Here is a 6,000-nt window from a genome sequence, read left to right as displayed (position 1 = left end):
CATTTAAATGTGGCTAGCAAAGAAATGAGGGAGCTAGAGCTTCCAAAGTGGCTTACCGGTGACGCAGAAGTTCATAATGCAAATTTTAACACATATCACTTTAGTTAAGCTTTTGTAGCAGGATGAAAATATCCCTTGAAAGGCTATATTTTTTTTTAAGGTGTCTTTAAGCAGTACTCTTCCAGCCAGTTTACCCCTGTACTTATTTTGCTGGAAGTTCAAATATTTTCCCTGTGTCATGCAATGCTATTAGGCCATGGAGAGTACAAAACCTGGACCCCGGGTCCATGGGCCCCTTTTGGTGGACTCCATATAAAAATATATTTTTTGTTTTGCAAGTTTCTTTTTTGGTTTGCAAGTACTTACTACAATTTGGATCATACTGGTTACATCCGCTCCGGTAAAACCAAATACTGTCTTTCCCACAGCTAAGACAATGCATGATTTTCATGCCAGAAGCTCGAGTTATTTCATTCACATGCTACTCTATAGGTGGTTTGCTACCAATCTCCAGAGAAACAGGTAATAATGGTGAAAGGAACAAATGCAGGTGGATGAATAAAACGAACTAATGAGATATCTATTGCTTCAAATATCTTCCAAAACAAAAATATGATAATTTTTGTTTTGCAAGATATTTTTTGCTTCACAAGTACTTTATGACCTTCAGAGCATGCTTATGGATCGCCAACACTGTCTTGTCAACTTCTTTCATTATATGCGGTGTATGTTACATCATATGCGGTGTATATTACATCATATGCAGTGTATATTACATCATATTCAGAGCATTTCATATTATATGCAGTGGTTTTGTTGTTATATGTGGTACATTTGTCATTACATGCGGTACGTTTATCATTATATGCAGTGCTGTACGGAAACTGTGCAGTACACTCTTCACTCACTTTTGCGTCCACTCGAGAAATACACCGTAAATTAGTTTTTTCTCTTCTCTTTTTAATGTCCTCCTTGTTGTTACACTTAACCCTCAGTAAAACTATGCTCTTCTCCGATTACAGCTGTCAATCATACCAAAACTTAAGATTCACACCATTTCCAGTCACGCCCCCCCCCTAAAAATTAACTCTAAATTTTTACTCTCAGATATGTGTCCAGTTCTCAGAACTCTAAGTCCAATCAAGTGTTAGATTCACGGTCAGCAATGAGCTTGATTTTCACTCTCACATCATTTGCTGCCCTTCTATTAGGTACCATTCTGATGGGTTCTTGCGTTTCAACCTCGTTTGCCTCTGCCGGTTCCTTGCAACAACTTCTTATTTTGAGGGGGCACACAAGCTGAAGTGGGCGTCGGATCTTGTTTCGGTTGAGCAGTAGGACAACTCCCCTCACTACTCCATCTCTTCCTTTGACTTGTTGAACCACCTTTCCTTTTTTCTACTTTCCTCGGTTCCTGTTCTCACCTGCCATTAAGACTATCTCTGCTATCTCTCCTATCTCAGGTACTTGTTGCTTTTCCTTCCTGTTAACTCTGTGTGCCTCCATCAAGCTTTAGACATACTCTTTCTGCCAACAACACCATACGTGTTTTCTGGCATTCTTTAGACATCTGTGCAGCTCGGTAACTTCCTCCTCGTCGATTTCAATATCCGCTAAGTCACAAGCGTCTTGGCCCCACAGGAGTATGTTTGGCGTCAAGGTTTGTGGTTCGCCCTCGTCACTCTCAACGTATGTTAGGGGTCAGTTGTTGAGGTGCTTTTTAATGACCATGACAACTGCTTCAGCTTGTTCAAAGGTGAGATGTGTATTTCCTAGCGTTTTGCATGCTGTTTTCTTGACTTCTTTAATAAGCCTTTCATACATGCCTCCCGACCAGGGAGATTTGGAGACGTTAAACTGCTATGTAATCTCTTGCTGCACGAGAAAATCTTGCAATCTCTCACTCTTGCAAATCCTCTTGATCCATGTTGCAGTTGCCTTGAATGTTGCGGCGTTGTCTGAAACAATTCGCTCAGGTCTCATTCATCTTGTTATGAAGGCATTTAGCTTCCTTTGGAATTCCTCAGCTGTTGGGGTTCTGGTCAATTCCAGGTGTACCGCTCTTGATTTAGCACCTGTGAAAATCAGTATAGATGCCTTCTCCTCCCTTGTCTTACTTCCTTTGTTCTTCAGCGGCCCTGCGAAATCCACACCTACGTACTGGAAAGGCTAACTGACCTTAGTGCAAAACTCTGGAAGGGTGGAAGTGATTGGCAATCCATGTGGCTTTGTAGCGAACACCTTGCATACATTGAAGTTACTTATCTCCTTCTTCACCAGGGTGCGGAGTTGAGGTATCCACCATTCCTCTCTCAAAGTTGTCATTGTGTTCGCCACACCCAAATGTTGTATTTGAGTGAGAACGTGCTGAATAGGCTTCCGAGTAAAGGGTGTATCCTCTAAATAGACTGGGTTGTATCCCTAGATTCTTCCAGTGTATTTAAGGAGGTTCCTTTCCTTGTCTCTAACTACATTCCATCCGGGCCTTTCCATGTCATCATATATTCCTCTCTGTGCTTTCCTCACCCAATGTTGTTTGGCTTCCGTACGTTCTTCGTTACCCAGTGGGCTTGACACCTTCTTCCTCTTCCTTGATCTGGCAAGGCTGTTGATTTTGAATCTCAGGACCCCTGCAGTAATCGGTAGTACTCTCCAATATGTGTTTCGCGAGAGTAGTTGGTCCCACTCATCTGTCTCTTGATCTTCTGTATTGCCATTTCCTAGTTTCTTGCTGTTGGTTGGCATTCCCTCTCTCGTGTAAGCTACAATATCCTTCAGTGGCTTCTCTTCCTCTTGAGTCTTTGGAGTGCATTTAATGTTTGACTGGAGTGGCCAGTCTTCCTGCCTCAGCAGTCAACTTGGTCATTCATACCATTGATTGTCTCCCATCTTGTTTAGGGTTGCGCCTCTACTTCTCAAATCAGCGAGGTTTCATTCTGTGGGGCAATATTTCCATTGAATTTCGATCTCTTCTGTTAGTTGGGCTATCTTCCGCACTCTGTTTTCGACAAACACCTTCCAGGACTTGCCAGGAATTACAATCCAGTATAAGGCCACCATGCTATCCATCAACACTGTGATGCTCCCCAGTGGCCATCCTCGCAGAGCATTGTGGAGATTCTTCCCCAGGATTGCCGCCATTTGACCACTGATTAATTCTAATCTTGCTATGCTAATGACTCTCCATGCCGGGCTGGCGCGCGCTGTGAAGCGGAACTTTGCTGCCCGCTGTTGTTTGAAATTGAACAACGAAGATACGAATAAAAGTATAAAACAGTTTTCAAAATGGCGGTCGAAAATGCTATTTTGAACGCCACTGAGGCTCTACGTCCACTACGTAATGAAGTCGATAATTTCTTTTTGTTTAAAGAAGAAGTGAAAACAGCTCTCACTTCAATTTTTTAAGAACACTGTGTGGGCCAAAGCTCTTTGAAACGAGCTAAGATGTCATGAATTCCAGCCTCAGCACTCCTCGAAGGAGAAGTAAAGATGTGGCTAAAGATGCTCCATAGGCACCTCAGTCCAAGAATGAAGGCCCGAACCGCTTGGACCGTAGAGTTTAAACGGGCGATGTCCTCTGAAATTTTTTCCTTAATTTTACAGAGTGTAAAAAAGGCCTGTTCCGCTTATGGAGTTTCGTACAAAGAAGAAAAACACAGATGTCATCTACTATCACCGAGAGAACAGACTTATTCGAGATTTTGGCAAGTTATCCGAGCTAAGCAACGATTCAGTCCGAGAATTCCTAATGAAGAAGAGTAAAGGAATAAGTAAAGGAACTTCAAAAGTTTCCATAAGTTCTGAAACTCCTTTCACCATCACATTTACCAGGAGGACACAGCAAATAGTGGTGAAAGCCCGCTACAAATTCACCAGTGAATTTGGCTACACCTTTTCGTAGGCATACAAGTCATGAAAACTAGACGGAATGGAGTATATTCCAGGCTGTTTGTAATTATAAGTTGTCCTAAAATTATGCACTCAGCTGATTTGAAGTTTCTTACCTTGCCTTAATTGTACTCCACTCTGCGCAGTTACCAATAAATCCTATTAAAATACCATAGACTTGCATTATCAATATTGGAAACAATGTTGGAATGCCATTCAGTTTGAATTGTTTTGTTGGGTCAAATTTGAATCAAAACAACACAACAGAAGGGTGATCAAAGTGTAATTTATTCAAACACTATCTTAAAGGTCCTATCTGCTACCAATACAATATATCATAATATAATCTCAAGTCAACAGCGATTTTGAGTCAGACTGTGTACAGATTTAGCATTAATTACAAAAGCTGTGGAGCAATCTTTCCATCCTTAATAATGGTGTGATGTGATCGGAGCTGCCAGCTCCTGTTATCATCCGAGCTGCAGTGTTCTGAATTCTTTGTAGCTTATCTCTCTGGTATTTTGGGATGTCATATGAGAGACCATTGCAATAATCGCGCCTGGAAATCAAATGAGAATTAACCAACATTTTAAATCCATCAGAAGGAAGATACTTTCGAATATGGCCAATTGATCTTATGGCATAACCAGCTTTGTTGCACATTTTGTTAATATGTTCAGTGAAAGACAAGGTTTTATCCATGGTGACAGCCAGATTCTTGGCTTTTGTTTTCACTTCTACTGAGGTGTTTCGTAAAATGTAAGTTGCGTAAAATGTAAGTTTACAATGTTTTGTACACTGTAAGGGTCTTGCAGAAACAGGATGTGAAATGTAATATTTCAGTTTTTCAGGGTTGCACTTTCAAGAACATTGACAGAGTCTACGGATTGTTTGGGATCGTCAATGACACTTTAAATTTTGGTGTCGTTCACATAGAACATGGAATCGAGACCATAGCTACATGTAACATCTTAGAGACAAGCCATATAAAGAGTGAACAGCAGCGGCCCAAGTATTGAGCCCTGGGGAACACCATACTGTAAACAACGTGGAGGAGATGTTGCATCCGCCTAGAAACTCGCTGAGATCGGCAAAGCAAGTACGAGGACAACCATTTAAGAGCTGTTCCTGTAAAATTAAAATATTTCCTTAGCCTTGTGAGGAGAATTTGGTGATCCAGGGTGTCAAATGCTACAGTCAGGTCAACTAGCAAAAGTATTACTTGCCTGTTGGAGTCAAGAGTCTTTAGGATGTCATTGGTAACGTTAAGTAGCGTGGTCTCTGTTAAATGATATTTCCTATAAGCTGACTGAAAGGCAGCAAACTGGTCATTGTCATTCAGGTAGTTGTAAACTTGGATGGCAGCTGATTTTTCTAGTAACTTGGAGAGGAATGGTATTGTAACGGACTGTTGTGTGACATAGTGCCCAAATATGGTAGCTCCATTTTTGGGACATGCCATGTGGTCGAGAGCAGAGCAGATTGTAAGTGTGTGTGGCTCGCAGACGATATTAAAATCTGAAAAAACAAGTGTTCTTCGCGTTCTGTGTTAGCGAACCCAGGTTACGGTAACATTGCTGTCAGGAGTGGGATGGCAGATGTGGATATTAGCAACGAATGCAAGGAAATTGTTCTCAACACACAGGATGCGAGTGTCGTGGATGGAAATGTCTCGCCGCTCACCTCTAAAGCAGCGGACTCCGGTTTGAACTTTGATGCTATTATGAAAGTACTTCAGTCCATGCAGAAACAAAACCAAGAGAGAAAACAGGCTGGAACAACAAGGGCTAAAAACTGAACTTCAAGTAAGAGACCTGTCGCAACGCTTCAAAGAGCTAGGTACTCGTGTGAATAATCAAGCATCGCAACTGGAGACTGAGCTCAAATTACACAGAGATAAATTGACTATGAAAATAAATGCTTTGGAGGAAGATTTCGTAAATAAGGTGGAATTCCTTGACTCCAAACAACATTCCTTCAAGATGTTAAGAGAATTTTCATCACTACCTCTATGGAAGGCCATTCACTGTCAGAACTGACCACACTTTGCTACAATGGCTGCTCACTTTTAAGAACCCAGAAGGAGAGATGGCTCGGTGGTTAGAGAAACTA

General features: G+C 41.5%; 2 pseudogenes; one reads left to right on the top strand and one right to left on the bottom strand.

The window, feature by feature from the left end:
• Window positions 1-738: 738 nt before the first annotated feature.
• Window positions 739-2,223, bottom strand: LOC148725530 (uncharacterized; annotated as a pseudogene).
• A 956-nt stretch (window positions 2,224-3,179) lies between these two features.
• LOC111325307 (uncharacterized) lies at window positions 3,180-4,644 on the top strand (annotated as a pseudogene).
• Window positions 4,645-6,000: the final 1,356 nt, after the last annotated feature.

The sequence above is a fragment of the Stylophora pistillata genome, chromosome 8 (assembly GCF_964205215.1).
Source record: "Stylophora pistillata chromosome 8, jaStyPist1.2, whole genome shotgun sequence".
NCBI lineage: Eukaryota > Metazoa > Cnidaria > Anthozoa > Scleractinia > Pocilloporidae > Stylophora > Stylophora pistillata.
Note: the sequence above shows the minus strand (reverse complement) of the source record. Positions and strands in the feature narration are given on the sequence as shown.